Source organism: Hyla sarda, chromosome 2, assembly GCF_029499605.1.
Source record: "Hyla sarda isolate aHylSar1 chromosome 2, aHylSar1.hap1, whole genome shotgun sequence".
Taxonomy (NCBI): domain Eukaryota; kingdom Metazoa; phylum Chordata; class Amphibia; order Anura; family Hylidae; genus Hyla; species Hyla sarda.
In genome coordinates this window covers 297,055,564-297,074,181 of record NC_079190.1, presented here as the reverse complement: position 1 = coordinate 297,074,181, position 18,618 = coordinate 297,055,564, and the positions used below count along the sequence as shown (strand labels likewise).

The following is an 18,618-nucleotide window of genomic DNA, read 5'->3' as shown; positions in this document are numbered from 1 at the left end:
CAGAAAAGAACAATCTTAACTTCAGAAGCTCATAAGTACTGAAAGGATTAAGATTTTTTAATAGAAGTAATTTACAAATCTGTTTAACTTTCTGGAGCCAGTTGATATATAAAAAAGTTTTTTCCTGGAATACCCCTTTAAGGCAGCTTGTAGATATGTATGAGGCAACAAAAAGCTATCTGCCCCTCTCTGATAAAATGCTGAATAAAGTGACTGGGAGGTTAATGGCTGGCATAAAAATCCTTCTCAGTGAGAACAAGCACTGCTCTCTGTCCACGACGCTGATGCGTTATTATGATCAATTCAGCATGTCTGTGTAACACACAGAGACACGGCAGTCCGTCCTATCCCTCTGCAGTGTATGGCATGAAATGAGCAGCCGTAAAATGGCTGCCGATTATATAGGGCTGTGACATCACTGGGATGAATGAATGCTGATAGGCTGCATCCTGCGTGTGATTCAGGGTCATCCCGCCTACCTCCCTTCCCGCCTTGCCTTCCCACCTTCCCAGCATCCCCTGCCCTATGTTCTGACATGTGGTTTCACCTTTTTAGGTGTTTTGGAGCCTGGAACACTGTTAAATGGAGTTTAATGAAGCGATTCGCGTGATAGAATCGCGGCGATATTCGCATTTGTTGCGAATCGATAAATCCTGAAATTCGTAATGAATCCGGGTTTGTCTGCTTCGATTCGCTCATCTCTACTCACTGGCAACCTGCTACCCTCTTCTCCTGATGATGATGAAGCCCCTTCTGCACCCAGCTCCCAAGTGTGATCATCATCATCGAGTTGTGTTTGCATATCACTGATGTCCTCCTCAGGTTCCTCAATGGCATCTACTTCAGGAGCCTGAACTCTCGTAACACCAACTCCCATGCCACTCTCCTCATCACTACTTGCCTGCCTAGTGGAGGAAGTGATGGATGTCTCCTCCAATTGTTTGCTGGGCAGTAGCTGCTGACTGTCCTCTAGTATATCGTCCTCACTAAATAGTTGAGCTGAACCCACAGCATAAGATACTTCTGGGGGGGGGGGGGACAGCATAGGATAGAGGCAATTGGAGGACAGGGAATACTCCCGGACCATGCACATGATGTTGTTTCTAAGGTACCCACCGACTGTTGACTGGGGGTGTGAGATGTCACTTGGGATTAAGTGGAAGACCAAGTTAACCAATCGATGACGGCAGATGAGTTGTTGGTCGAGACAGGACTGCTAGCTTATACCGGGAGCTCAAGCCTCTCACTGCGACTACTGCTACCATGCGCCCCTAGTCTGCTGCAACCTCTGCCTGATGAATTTAGGCCTCTTCCACTCCTCTGTGCATGTCCTGGCACTTCTCTACCTGACATACTTATATGTATAGAGATAGAGAAAAGACAACCGCATACGGCGCCTCGTGTATTACCCTTGGTAGGCTAGCAGAACTAACAGCAATGTGCTGTCTTCAGGGACCAGTACCGTCCCTTCAGATCTGTGCTCACCTTAGAAAAGAATAAAAAGAGCGTATCGCCCCACTAAAGGGGTGCACTGATGTGGATAGCTGCTGCCGGGATCAGGTCACCGGACCACGTATGTAGACGAAGTCCTGGGTAAGTGCAGGAGAAGAAGAACAAAAGGACCTCTGGAATCCTGGCGCTGCCAATCAACACATCATTTGAGTACGGCGGACCAGATCCCCCATTTTGGGAGTTGTACCCAACTCCCAAAATGGAGGATCTGGGCCGCCGTACTCGAATGATGTGTTGATTGGCAGCGCCAGGATTCCAGAGGTCCTTTTGTTCTCCTTCTCCTGACATACTTATACACCTGCTGAGTGCGTATATGTAACTGAAAGGTTATTGCTGCTTTTGCTGGTAGTATTTTCTTAAGGATAGGATCAGCTAGAACTCTGGACCAATGTTTATTAAAGATTCTGCATATTTTATTAGGTACATTATTAAAAGTAGTTATGTAGTTGTATTTTCTTGTTTAATTTTTTTCAGAGTTGGATTTCTTCTTATGTTTTCCATTTTGGTCAAATCTTTCTGGGATAAGGCCTTAGCTTTTTTAAAAGCAGTACTTAAAATCTTTTTTGAGTACCCCTTTTTGACAAATATTGTTTGTAGTATCTTGAATTGTTGGACAAAATCTTCATTTTTAGTAAAAAACTAAGATTTTGTCCAACAATTCAAGATACTACAAACAAGGTTTGTCAAAAAGGGGTACTTGAAAAAGGTTTTAAGTACTGCTTTTAAATAAGCTTGATAAGAAAAGAGGCCTCTATGAGGATTGAACTCATGACCCATGGTTTACAAGACCAGTGCTCTATCCACTGAGCTATAAGGCCAGATGTTTAACCCCTTAAAGGGGTACTCCGCCCCTAGACATCTTATCCTTTATCCAAAGGATAGGGGATAAGATGTCAGATCGCCAAGGTCCCGCTGCTGGGGACCCCGGGGATCGCTGCTGCAGCACCCCGCTATCATTACTGCGCAGAGCGAGATCGCTCTGCACGTAATGACGGGCAATACAGGGGCCGGAGCAGCGTGACGTCACGGCTCCGCCCCTCGTGATGTCACGGCCCGCCCCTGTCAATACAGGTCTATGGGAGGGGGCGTGGCGGTCATCACGCCCCCTGCCATAGACTTGCATTAAGGGGACGGGCTTTGATGTCATGAGGGGCGGAGTCATGACGTCACGCTGCTCCGGCCCCTGTATCGCCCGTCATTACGCACAGAGCGAACTCGCTCTGTGCAGTAATGATGGCGGGGTGCTGCAGCGGCGATCCCCGGGGTCCCCAGCAGCGGGACCGCGGCGATCTGACATCTTATCCCCTATCCTTTGGATAGGGGATAAGATGCCAGGGCCAGAGTACCCCTTTAATGACGCAGGGTATTTTCCGTTTTTGCATTTTCTTTTTTCCTCATCACCTTCTAAAAATCATAACGCTTTCAATTTTGCACCTAAAAATCCATATTATGGCTTATTTTTTGCGCCACTAATTCTTATTTCCTGTGACCTTAGTCATTTTACCCAAAAATGCACAATGAAACAGAAAAAAAAATTATTGTGCAAAAAACTGAAGAAAAAATGCCATTTTGTAAATTTTGGGGGCTTCCGTTTCTACGCAGTGCATTTTCTGGTAAAAATTCCACCTTTTCTTTATTCTGTAGGTCCATACGGTTAAAATGATACCCTACTTATGTAGGTTTGATTTTGTCGTACTTCTGGAAAAAATCATAACTTCATGCAGGAAAATGTATACGTTTAAAAATGTCATCTTCTGACCCGTATAACTTTTATTTTTCCACATATGGGGAAGTATGAGGGCTTATTTTTTGCCCCATGATCTGACGTTTTTATTGGTATCTTTTTTTATCTTTTCTTGTTTTGATCAGACTTTTCGATCACTTTTTATTCACTTTTTTATGGTATAAAAAGTGACCAAAAATTCGCTATTTTGGACTTTGGAATTTTTTTTATGCGTACGCCATAGACGGTGCGGTTTAATTACTATTATATTTTTATAGTTCGGACATTTACACACGCGGTGATACCACATATGTTTATTTTTATTTACACAGTTTTATTTTTTTATTGGGAAAGGGGGGGGGGGGGATTCTGACTTTTATTATGGAAGGGGTTAAATGATCTTTATTAACACTTTATTTTCAATTTTCAAACTTTTTTTTTGCAATTTTATAGCTCCCATAAAGGGCTATAACATTGCACACACTGATCTTCTACACAGATCACTGTCTGGCATTGATCAGTGTTATCGTCGCTTGACTGCTCCTGCCTGGATCTCAGGCACGGAGCAGTCATTCGGCGATCGGACAGTGAGGAGGCAGGTAGGGACCCTCCAGCTGTTCAGCAAGCTGTTCGGGACACCGGGATTTCATTGTGGCGGTCCCGAACAGCTCCACTGAGTTAACCGGCAAAGTTTACTTTCACTTTAGACGCGGCGATCAAAGTTGAAGGGTTAATACCGGGCATCACCGCGATCGGTGATGTCCGGTATTAGCCGCGGTCCCCGGCCATTGATAGCGGGAGCCCGCTCATGACGTATGCATACGTCATATAGCGGAAGGGGTTAAAAGAAAAAAAAAAGTTAGTACACAAGAAGAAATCCAACTCCGAAAAAATTCAACAAGAAACTACAACTTCATAACAACTTTTAATAATACACCTAATAAAATATGTGGAATCCTTAATAAACATTGGTCCACGCTTCTAGCTGATCCTATCCTTAAGAAAATACTACCAGCAAAACCAGCAATAACCTATCAGAGTGCTAAAACTCTCCATAACTCTCCATAAGCTCCTAGCAGGCTAAATAAACTGAGAGAAACACCTACCATCATTTCCTCTAAAATTTCCCACAAGGGCATGTTTCAATGTGGTATATAAAGATGCCTTTGTTGTAAATGGATACCTCCTAGCATCTCCTCTAATAATGACTGCAAAGGAGCACTACAATTGTTCCTCTTCTTATGTGATTTACCTCTTGTCCTGTATATGTGGAGTTCAATATATAGGTAGGACTATACAATCCCTGCGGATGAGAATGAACAAGCATTGGCATAACATTAGTATCAGTTTTATGCAGCATAGTGTCTCCCTGCATATTGCAATAAACCATGCCGGTGAAACAGACTGCATTAGTGTCTTTGTTATGGAATCTATGTGCCAAATCGCTTCCAGCATCTGATTAATAGAGAATCTTTCTGGATCTTCCGCTTTAACACGCTTTGGCCAGAGGGCCTTAATGAATGCATAGAAAGAATAGACACCTGAACCTCTGTGATATTCCATTTTTATTAATTGCTTTGATGTCATTTACCCATTTGTATATTAGATATTAATATATATGTATATATATGTATATATATATATATATATATATATATATACAGTATATATATATATATATATATATATATATATATATATGCTTTTTACTATATATTATTATTTTTATGCTACTTAATTTTATATTTTGTATGAGTAACATGACGCTTTTTTACCTGTTCTGATACATCACTTCCGGATGTGATGCCAGTTTGTCCTTGTCTGTATGTATATAACCTCTGCACTTTGTATCACGCCTGATGAAAGGGTTTATTCACAGAAATGTGTTGTGTGATAAGAATAAAGTTTATCCAGCACATCTTTAGTCTTTTGACCTCCGTTGATCCGGATTGATTTCTGTCATCAGCACGGTTCCAGCTTCCTTTCCTACTTATGAGTGGAAGACAATACACTACTGTACACTATGCTTAAAACTGTATTAGGCTACAAAAACAAATGTGTAGCTTTGGCTGGCCTTTCACAGTAACTGGCCCAAATTAGTTTAACAAGGAAAAAAAATCGTACACCTTGTCAGTGTACGTACAATTTAAACTTACACTTATATACACTTATGAGAGGAGGACGATACACTCCACTATGAAACCTGTATTAAGCACTAAAAGCAGGTGACTATGGCTTTTAGAGCTCACCCTAACTGGCCTCTATTATTTTTAGAGTTGTTGTACACCCCAGTGCAGCAGTACAGAGTTGCTGTGTAGTACAGTGGTCCCTCAAGTTACAATATTAATTGGTTCAAGGAAGACCATTGTATGTTGAAACCATTGTATGTTGAGACCATAGCTCTATGGAAACCTGGTAATTGGTTCTGAAGCCACCAAAATGTCATCCAAAAATAGAAAAATATGTAGATAACTAATACAGATAAAGCAAGTCCTTACATATAAAAGTAAGAAAGATCTGCTGGAAGCTGTAAATCAATGTTTATGTAGAGGACAGGAGCTTCTTCATGGTCCTGTACAGTACACAGTGTCCTAAAAAAGTTAAATGGAGCCGCCCTCACCTTGTGTCCATAGGAGCAGCTAACCCTGGCCCAGGTAAGAAGTAGTATAGAACATGTAATACCTCCCTGTACTGTGGGGGGGCACTACCAGTCAGGAATTCAGTGCATGCACTCCAGTAATACAGGGGTTTTACCAGTGAAATGCCCATTCTGATTGGTAAGATCTTCCAGTCATTTACATGTTTCACAGATCTGGACTGTCCGTAGCATTGTATGTTGAGTCTGGATTCAAGTTACAATGATCCAGAAAAGACCATTGTATGTTGAAAATATTGTATGTTGAGGCCATTGTAAGTTGAGGGATCACTGTACACCCAAAAGTGTGTACAGGGCTGGTTGGCTGCTGATAGGCTGCATCCTGCATGTGATTCAGGGGGATCCCGCCTACCCGCCTTCCCAGAGTTCCTTGCCCCATGTCCTCACATGTGGAGCCGCCATTTTAGATGCCCTGGAGCCTGGACCACACTAAATGGAGTTTAATGAAGCGATTCATTTTATCGAATCACGGCGATATTCCGATTGGTTACGAATCAAATTTTCCAGGAAATTTGTAACAAATTTGGATGTCAATTCTACTGTTGAGTACACCGTGTAAAAAGGAAACCTAATTAGCAAAATTTCATTTTTTTCATCCTATAAATAATTTTTTTTTGTAATATATATATATATATATATATATATATATATATATATATATATATATAGTAATCACTATGGGAACTCCAGCACAGGATTGCTCAGGTGTGGTGCAGTGTAACCCCCAGTGTGCCACACTGGATCCACATAGAACTTCCTCCGCAAGGAAACAGCACCCAACACCAGGTCCAGGTAAAGTGCAAGCTACAGGGTCTTTATTGCATCAAGAGAGACAATGCAATGTTTCGGCTAACAAGCCTTTTTCAAGCATGCTTGAAAAAGGCTTGTTAGCCGAAATGTCGCATTGTCTCTCTTGATGCAATAAAGACCCTGTAGCTTGCACTTTACCTGGACCTGGTGTTGGGTGCTGTTTCCTTGCGGAGGAAGTTCTATATACATATATATATATATATATATATATATATATATATATATATATTATACTAAAGTAACAGGTGTCATTACAAAGTACAATTGGATCTAAAAATAAACCATTTTAAGGCTCTGTAAATGGAAATTAAAGAGTTATGCCCAAGAAGAAAGGAGGAAAGAAAATTAAGGTCATTAAGAGGTTGAAGTTCTATTTCATTCCCTGCAGATTTTTTTATTTTATGATGTTTGCATCCCTGCTTTGCATTTGATGGTATCTCCCAAAATCTGGGCCTTTTAACTGAGTCTTACCAATCTCCTTTAAAAAAGAAAAAAACTAAAAACTGTTCTTGTTATTAATTGTAGACGTGGTTTTAATTGACCATCCTCAGCTTCCAAACAAATCCACTTTTACTGCTATCATTTGAATGTGATGTAGAATAGATTCTAATTCATTGGATGGGATGTCATCTTTTTATTTTGTTGAGCCCACAAAAGAAAGGTCGTTTTCATGTCAAGTGGGGTGTGGAGACCAGCTGAGGAGCTGCATAGATGAATTGTGCCAATTTCTCCTTCCAGCACCCGTTAAAATTCTTATATGGGTAGGCAGGAGACGACATATGGTGCCTCACTCAAGAGGCTTCCATTCAGAGAAAAAGGCATGATGACCCCATTGTCACCTTCTGCTTTCCACTCTAAAAGACATCCTCTGCACTTAAGGATGAAGCTAGGGAGATGCTGTGGGGTTTGCACCTTCATTGAAACATAGATCATCTCAATGTATCTTTTAAACTAGACATCCACTGCGGACTAATTGTCTCATTGAACTATGACATGGAATATGCATAGATCAATGTACTGCTCTTCTGACAAATCATAATCTTATCAAGGTGAAATATGCTAAATAAATCCCCCACATGCCCCAGCATGCTGTTAAAGGGTAAGATTTAAATATGCTGCTTTTACGACTCTGGTTTTGGAATACATGCATTATATCTGTATTTGTCTCTATTTTAACTAAAATCTAGAAATGTTTTTTTCCCCTACATCTTAATTGTTCAATGCAATGTGTACAGCTCAAGAATTGCTGAGCTTTGATTTAAATTGATCTTATGGACTTAGTGGTTAATATATAACCTAGGGGTATGGACATCTATGTAATTGAATTCTAAATGCAAGGAAGTAGAGCAGTTTATTTTTGACTAGTAATGCTGATTGCTTACTGTACATGCTGAGATTAAGGTCATATTCACACAGAACCTTGCATTTTTCTGAGCATTTTACCATGTACAAAAAAAACGTGTCCAGATGTTAATCGTAAAATTTTACGGGGGAATGCACTGTTATATATCCCACTGGCACCTTTATAGGATATAGCATTTTTTTCATGCTTTTTTGGACTTTAACGATCCCAAAATATGATGGAGATACCTTTTTTTTATAAAAATTTTGTAGGGTACCATAAAAAAAAAAATAATAAAAAAGATACAGTAGTGATGTAACGAAATGTATCTTTTTTATTACAAAATGTTTATAAATTTTTAAACAGGGATCAATTTATGTGAGCGGGTAAAGCACTAAAAATGTAGCCGACAATAATAAAAATGGAGTGTGTGTGTGTTTTTCACTTTTATTTTTATTTTTTTTACATTTTTTAGGTAGTACTACTACTCCCAGCATGGAACACACTGTTCCATGATGGGAGTAGTAGTACATGTACTAATAGACAGATCGCCCGCTGCGATCTTTCTGTATAATGTATAGATGCGGCGGCCACTCTTCTAGGGTCCCCTGCACTGCCGTATATATATACACACCTATTCATATTTCCCGCAGAGAGCTGTAATTGGCCAGATGGTTCCAGCCAATCACAGCTCACTGTGGGAAATGGGAACATGTGTATATATATACGGCTGTGCAGGGGACCATAGGAGAGTGGCTGCCTGCATTTTTACATTATACAGGAGGATCACAGCGGGTGTCAGGAGTGATACCCGCAGTGATCTTTCCTTAACAACAAGTACTACTACTCCCAACATGGAGTACACTCTGCTCCATGCTGGGAGCTGTAGTACCTGCATTAATAGACAGATCGCAGCGGGTGTCAGAAGTTACACTCGCTGCGATCTGTCTATTAATGCAGGTACTACAACTCCCAGCATGGAGCAGAGTGTGCTTCATGTTGGGAGTAGTAATATCTGCTTAAGGACACATCACAGTGGGTGTCACTACTGACACCCGCTGTGACCGTCCTGTCTATAGCAGAGATGGAGCGGCTGTATACATCGCTCTCATCCCTGCTCTGCACTGTACTCTGGACCGGCCGCTCATTCATTCATCTTTTCCTCAGAGCTGTGATTGGCTGAAACCATCCGGCCAATCACAGCTCTGGGTGGAAAATATGAATAGAACATCACTCAGAGTACAGAGCAGAGGTGCGAGTGCTGTAAAGAGCCACTCCGCTTCTCTGCTGTATAATGGACAATCGTCTATAGTACAGGTACTACTACTCGCAGCATGAACAGTGTGTTCCATGCTGGGAGTAGTAGTACTACATAAAAATGTGAAAAAAAAGTTAAACACACACACACTTTACAAAAAATGTTTTTGAAATTTTGTTATAAAAAATAAACATTTAGTTAAATACATTTTTACATCCCTACTGCGTCCTTTTTTTTTTACATTTTCTTTTTGGTACCCAACTATTAAATGTAGAGGATACTTGAAACACAATTGTTTTACTATTGTTTTTTTCTTCCGCAGTTATATCCAAAAAGAAAGGAGTGGCAATAGATGCTCTGGCCTTCCAGGCTATTGCTACTTATTCTTGCTCAGAGGGCAGATTGCTTATTGTGGTAAATTTATAGAATAACATTCCCTACATGATAGTCTAAGTATATAACTGTAGTCCTAATGCCCATCAGCCCTGTTTCTAATTAATAGTACAAACATGGGTCTAGGCAGCCGGGAATATTTTTCATAGGGTGTTATGGTCTTCTTTGAATTCCACAACCCCCTTTGTGGTTTCAGGACCCACTGACCTTTCCAGAGCAGTCCATCATGAGGACCTCATAGATGTCTGGAACATGTTGAATTCCACAGCCTGTAACTTCTCCCACCCTTACAAGACCTTTCCCTGCATTCATTGGTTTATTGTAGATAATTCAGCCTTCTACAGAACGGTGTCGGTTTCTATTGGATTGTTTACGAGAAGCAATCATGCCCCTACATATAGTACTATCTGAAATTTACCCGTCTCCGCCACCTTCTCCTCCTTACTTAGTAAACAATTAAATGAGTTCATATTGAACTCCCCTGAATACCACCAATATCTATTCACCTCTCTGGCAACATTTTTACAGCTCAATGAGACATCTGATGTTACCCTACCACCATATGGTTAGCCCATAAAGCTAACACGAGAGGTGTTTCTATCTATTTAAAGAACAAATCCTGTACTCCACAACCCACTTACCCCCTTATTAAAATTTCTTGTGACTCTTTCCAGTTTCTCTGACTCTCCACTATGCTCTCTGTCCTCTCCATTTACTGACATTGAGTTGAAGTAAATTTCTTTCCTCAAATCCCACAAAGATGCTAGACCTGATAGGATGATAAATGATCACGGCAAAATATATAACAATGTACTTGGTCCTCATTTGATGAACACTTTCAATACCATCCTCTCTAGTTGGTTAATACCTTAGGAAATGCTTGAGGCCTTAAGGCTTAATTCTCCTTCCCAAAAAAACAACAACAACTTGCCAGGGAATTTCTGCCCTATGTTGGTTTTTAAAGGGGTACTCCACTAGAAAACTTTTTTTTTAATCAACTGGTGCCAGAAAGTTAAACAGATTTGTAAATTACTTCTATTTAAAAATCTTAATCCTTCCAGTACTTATCAGTGCTCTCTGCTGACACCTCTGTCCATTTTAGGAACTGTCCAGAGCAGGGTAGGCTTTCTAAGGGGATTTGCTTCTACTTTAGGCGGTTCCTAAAATGGACAGAGGTGACAGCAGAGTGCACTGTGGTCAGACAAAAAGGAAATTCGAAAAGAACTTCCTCTGTAGCATACAGCAGCTAATAAGTACTGGAAGGATTATGATTTTTAAATAGAAGTAATTTACAAATCTGTTTAACTTTCTAGCACCAGTTGATTTTAAATTAATTTTTTACAGGGGAGTACCCCTTTAAATACTGATCTGAAGCTATATTCTTTCTTGATCACATCAAGATTGATAAAAATTCTCCTGTGTCTAATAAACCAAGACCAAGTTGGTTTTACCAAACATAGGTCTATAGTTGAAGGAAAAAGGATAGGGGATAAAATGACTGATCGCGGTGGTCCTGCCGATGGGGACCCCCGCAATCTCTCCTGCAACACCCATTTGTCATCAGCCTCACGGAGCGTAGATTTCTCAGTGTCTGATGACTCACGACAGGGCCGTTTGAAGGAATTTGGGGGCCCCAAGCAAAATGGACATGGAGGCCCCCCCCCCTTGATGTTCACGCACGTCACACTCTAGGGCCGGTGTAAGGTCGTAGTAACGCCGGCCCTTGAATGCTGGGAGCGCGACGTGATCGAACGTCGATACGAGGCCCCCACATTAGGTGCAGCACAGTTCCCCCACGTTAGGTGCAGCACAGTTCCCCCCACGTTAGGTGTGGCACAGTTCCCCCCACGTTAGGTGTGGCACAGTTCCCCCCCCCAACATTAGGTGCAGCAGAGTTCCACCCACATTAGGTGCAGCAGAGTTCTCCCCACATTAGGCTAGCAGTGTTCCCCCACATTAGGTGCAGTACAGTTCCCCACATTAGGTGCAGTATAGTTCCCCCACATTAGGCAGTATAGTTCCCCACATTAGGTGCAGTATAGTTCCCCACATTAGGTGCAGTATAGTTCCCCACATTAGGGGCAGTATAGTTCCCCCACATTAGGATGTAGTTCCCCCACTTTAGGTGCAGTATAGTTCTCCACATTAGGTTGGCAGTATAGTTTACCCCACATTAGGTGCAGTATAGTTCTCCACATTAGGTTGGCAGTATAGTTTACCCCACATTAGGTGCAGTATAGTCCCCCCACATTGGGTGTAGTATGTTCCCCCACAGACATACAGCCTCCAGCGATACAGTGTATGGCTGGAGGCTGTATGCCTGTTTACTGCCCTACTTCAGTGTTCTGACCACTGCTCCTTTTGTCCGGCCACCATAGCAGTAGGTCCCGGGACTGGAGGAGCGGTGGTCGGAGCACTGAAGCTGATGTGCCGCTGGCCACTTACAATGCTGGCCAGCGCATGTTCTGTTCGCTGCTCCGCTCCTCCGCTCCTCCGCGTTGCTTTCCAATGGGCGCACGCATGGGATGGGGCAATTGCCCCGTTTCCCCCCTCCCCTGGATCTGCCACTGCATGAATTATATACACACACAACACACTGTACACATTACATACTGTACATGCATGCTTCATACACACACACACCATACTGTATACATTACATACTGTACAAGCATGCTTCATACACACACAGGTACTGTACACATTACATACTGTACATGCATGCTTCATACACACACAAGACACTACACATTACATACTGTACATGCATGCTTCATACACACACACACAAAATACACTGTACACATTACATACTGTACATGCATCATACACACACACACACTGTACACATTACATACTGTACATGCATCATACACACACACACACACACACACTATACACATTACATACTGTACATGCATCACACACACAGTACACATTACAAACTGTACATGAATCATACACACACATACTGTACACATTACATACTGTACATGCATCATACACACACATACTGTACACATTACATACTATACATGCATCATACACACATACTGTACACATTACATACTGTACATGCATCATACACACACACACACACTGTACACATTACATACTGTACATGCATCATACACACAGATACTGTACACATTACATACTATACATGCTTCATACACACACATACTGTACACATTACATACTGTACATGCATCATACACACACACTGTACACATTACATACTGTACATGCATCATACACACACACACTATACACATTACATACTGTACATGCATCACACACACAGTACACATTACATACTGTACATGAATCATACACACATATACTGTACACATTACATACTGTACATGCATCATACACACACATACTGTACACATTACATACTATACATGCATCATACACACATACTGTACACATTACATACTGTACATGCATCATACACACACACACACACACACACACTGTACACATTACATACTGTACATGCATCATACACACAGATACTGTACACATTACATACTATACATGCTTCATACACACACATACTGTACACATTACATACTGTACATGCATCATACACACACACTGTACACATTACATACTGTACATGCATCATACACACACACTATACACATTACATACTGTACATGCATCACACACACAGTACACATTACATACTGTACATGAATCATACACACACATACTGTACACATTACATACTGTACATGAATCATACACACACATACTGTACACATTACATACTATACATGCATCATACACACATACTGTACACATTACATACTGTACATGCATCATACACACACACACACACTGCACACATTACATACTGTACATGCATCATACACACAGATACTGTACACATTACATACTATACATGCTTCATACACACACATACTGTACACATTACATACTGTACATGCCTCATACACACACTGCACACATTACATACTGTACATGAATCATGCACACACACTGTACACATTACATACTATACATGCATCATACACACACACACAGACTGTACACATTACATACTGTACATGCATCATACACACACACACACACACACACACTGTACACATTACATACTGTACATGCATCATACACACAGATACTGTACACATTACATACTATACATGCTTCATACACACACATACTGTACACATTACATACTGTACATGCATCATACACACACACTGTACACATTACATACTGTACATGCATCATACACACACACACTATACACATTACATACTGTACATGCATCACACACACAGTACACATTACATACTGTACATGAATCATACACACATATACTGTACACATTACATACTGTACATGAATCATACACACACAGTACACATTACATACTATACATGCATCATACACACATACTGTACACATTACATACTGTACATGCATCATACACACACACACACACTGCACACATTACATACTGTACATGCATCATACACACAGATACTGTACACATTACATACTATACATGCTTCATACACACACATACTGTACACATTACATACTGTACATGCCTCATACACACACTGCACACATTACATACTGTACATGAATCATGCACACACACTGTACACATTACATACTATACATGCATCATACACACACACACAGACTGTACACATTACATACTGTACATGCATCATACACACACACACACACACACACTGTACACATTACATACTGTACATGCATCATACACACAGATACTGTACACATTACATACTATACATGCTTCATACACACACATACTGTACACATTACATACTGTACATGCATCATACACACACACTGTACACATTACATACTGTACATGCATCATACACACACACACTATACACATTACATACTGTACATGCATCACACACACAGTACACATTACATACTGTACATGAATCATACACACATATACTGTACACATTACATACTGTACATGCATCATACACACACATACTGTACACATTACATACTATACATGCATCATGCACACATACTGTACACATTGCATACTGTACATGCATCATACACACACACACACTGTACACATTACATACTGTACATGCATCATACACACAGATACTGTACACATTACATACTATACATGCTTCATACACACACATACTGTACACATTACATACTGTACATGCATCATACACACACACTGTACACATTACATACTGTACATGCATCATACACACACACTATACACATTACATACTGTACATGCATCACACACACAGTACACATTACATACTGTACATGAATCATACACACACATACTGTACACATTACATACTGTACATGAATCATACACACACATACTGTACACATTACATACTATACATGCATCATACACACATACTGTACACATTACATACTGTACATGCATCATACACACACACACACACTGTACACATTACATACTGTACATGCATCATACACACAGATACTGTACACATTACATACTATACATGCTTCATACACACACATACTGTACACATTACATACTGTACATGCATCATACACACACTGCACACATTACATACTGTACATGAATCATGCACACACACTGTACACATTACATACTATACATGCATCATACACACACACACAGACTGTACACATTACATACTGTACATGCATCATACACACAGATACTGTACACATTACATACTATACATGCTTCATACACACACATACTGTACACATTACATACTGTACATGCATCACACGCACACACACTGTACACATTACATACTATTCATGCATCATACACACATACTGTACACATTAAATACTGTACATGCATCATACACACACTGTACACATTACATACTATACGTGCATCATACACACACATACTGTACACATTACATACTGTACATGCATCATACACACACACACACACTGTACACATTACATACTGTACATGCATCATACACACACAGATACTGTACACATTACATACTATACATGCTTCATACACACACACTTTACACATTACATACTGTACATGCATCATACACACACACTGTACACATTACATACTGTATATGCATCATACACACACAGTACACATTACATACTGTACATGCATGCATTATATACACACACAACACATACTGTACACATTACATACTGTACATGCATTATATACACGCAGCACACACTACATACTGTACCTGCATTATATACACACAGCACACATTACATACTGTACATGCATCATAAACACACACACACTGTACACATTACATACTGTACATGCATCATACACACACATACTGTACACATTACATACTGTACATGCATCATACACACACACTGTATGCATTGCATACTGTACATGCATCATACACACACACACATACTGCACACATTACATACTATACATGCATCATACACACACTGTACACATTACATACTATACATGCATCATACACACACATACTGTACACATTACATACTGTACATGCTTCATACACAAACAGATAGAATAGATCAATGTTTTCCAACCAGGATGCCTACAGAGGTTGCAAAACTACAACTCCCAGCATGCCCAGATGGCACCTGGTTGGGAAACACTGGTATAGATACACACATGCACTTTACATATAGTCATCCACAGTAGTACACACACAGGCACAGTACATAGACATACACATATGTACACACATATATATATATATATATATATATATATATATCCACACACACATGCTTATACATATATATATCCACACACACATGCTTCTACACATATATATATATATACATGCAGGGACACCTACTGTAGTCAGGCCCCATGTTGTACAGCCTCTGCGGTCTCCTCACAGCTCTGTGCTCTCTCCTCCCCCTCCCCCTCCTCCTGCTCAGACGGCTGAAGGCTGAGAGAAGAGTCCGGGCTGAGGGAAGATACCAAGTGCAGCGGGGGGTGGGGGGGGGGGGAGAGTGATTGTGGTGAGGTGAGAACTCCAAAGCTGTAAATTGGTTTATTTAAAAAAAATGTCAGACATTCGGGGGCCCTCTTGTTTGGCCGGGTGACTGGGTGCCTGGGGCCCGGAGCACAAGCTCCAAGAGCAGGATTGCTAATCGCTACAGGACGGGCAAGCACTGGCTCTGCTCGGGGGCCCCCAGCCAGCTCGGGGCCCCAAGCAATTGCTTGGTTTGCCTGTCCTGTAGCGACGGGCCTGACTCACGATACAGGGGCCGGAGTATCGTGATGCAATGCAAGTCTATGGTAGTCACAAGGGGGCCGAGTCGTGACATCACGATATTCTGGGCCCCGTAGTCATGACCTGGCAGACTCTGTGGCTGCAGCGCTGTGTGCAGCTCCCAGAGTTGGGTGCTGCATACGAGATAGCAGGGGTCCCCAGTGGCGGGACCCCCGCGATCAGACATCTTATCCCCTATCCTTTGGATAGAGGATAAGATGTCTTGGTCCGGAGTACCCCTTTAATGTAGTCTTACAACCAGAGGTGGCAGATACGTTACGTTCCCTTTTCCCTTATTTGGTTATTAAATTTGTATCTCCCAATTAGTAGCTTGTAATCATAAGCCACTACTTAAGTCCTAGAACAAGATTTAAAATCTTCCCTACAGTTTGAGGTTAGGCCATATAGCTGCTATAAAAATGCTTGTCCTGCAAAAAATGTGACATCTCTTTTGCAATCTGCCCATACATCACTCTATGTGATATCTTAGTCAGCTACAGTTGGTACTCCTATGGTATGTTTGGACCCTAGAAGGGATTAGGATTAGTTTTCAAAAATATAGCCTTGTACTATGATAAAGCTATTTAAGATCAAGTGTGCCAATAGCGTTTTCCTGCTTTACATAAGCATTTTGGGGGATATTTATTAAAACCTTTCTAGAGAAAAAGTAGCCCAGTTGCCCATAGCAACCAATCAGATCTCTTCTTAAATTTTTAGAGGCCTTTTCAAAATGAAAGAAGCAATCTGATTGGTTGCTATGGGCAACTCAGTAACTTTTCCTCTGAACAGGTTTTAATGAATCTCCGGTACCCCGGCATTCTGAACATTTATGTTCAGAACGTCAGTGATTAGGGATGAGAGAATCGAATCTGACGAATCCGAATTTGCTATGAATTTCAGGAAAAATTTGATTCACAATGAATGAAAATATCGCTGGGATTCTATTGCGCTTCATTAAACTCCATTTAGTGCGGTCCAGGCTCCAGGGCATTTAAAATGGCGGATCCACATGTAAGTACATGGGGCAAGAAATCCTGGGAAGGCGGAAACAAGGGTAGGCGGGATGACCCTCGATCACATGCAGAATGCAGCCTATCAGCAGCCAGTCACCCCTCTGATGTCACAGCCCTATATAATCGGCAGCCATATTGCGGCCAGTGCTGTGTATTGCACAGAAAAGCTTTTTCCAGCAGCGATTCACCTCCTAATCAAGTTAGTGTTCTGTCGCACAGAGAGAGGGACAGAAAGCAGCAATTCACCTTAAGCACAAATCCTGTCTAGAAGCACTGAAAGGGAAGGGAGTGAAATTGAGAGATAAAGTGCAATTTTGGGTGTAGTACACAGCGACTGTGATCTGCAGCACTAGTGTGTACTGCTGGTGTTGTGCACAAATACTTTTTTAAGCATACTGTAGCACATTTTTCTGCCCTCATAAGTACATAGCACATATGTGCATCTAAGTGGTGTACTATTTTGTTCCTGTTAAAGTCTCAAGGGCCTAGACAATGTGAAAGGCCAGGCAAAAGTACTCACCAGCTGGTGTTGTACACAAATACTTTTTTAAGCATACTGTAGCACATTTTCCTGCCCTCATAAGTGCATACCACATGCGTACATCTAAGTGCTGTAGTATTTTGT

General features: G+C 41.0%; 1 non-coding gene across 1 annotated transcript; it reads right to left on the bottom strand.

Annotated features, from left to right (window-relative positions):
- Positions 1 to 2,257: 2,257 nt before the first annotated feature.
- Positions 2,258 to 2,330, bottom strand: TRNAT-UGU (transfer RNA threonine (anticodon UGU)). Its single transcript has one exon. It is a non-coding gene; the product is annotated as a tRNA-Thr (tRNA).
- Positions 2,331 to 18,618: the final 16,288 nt, after the last annotated feature.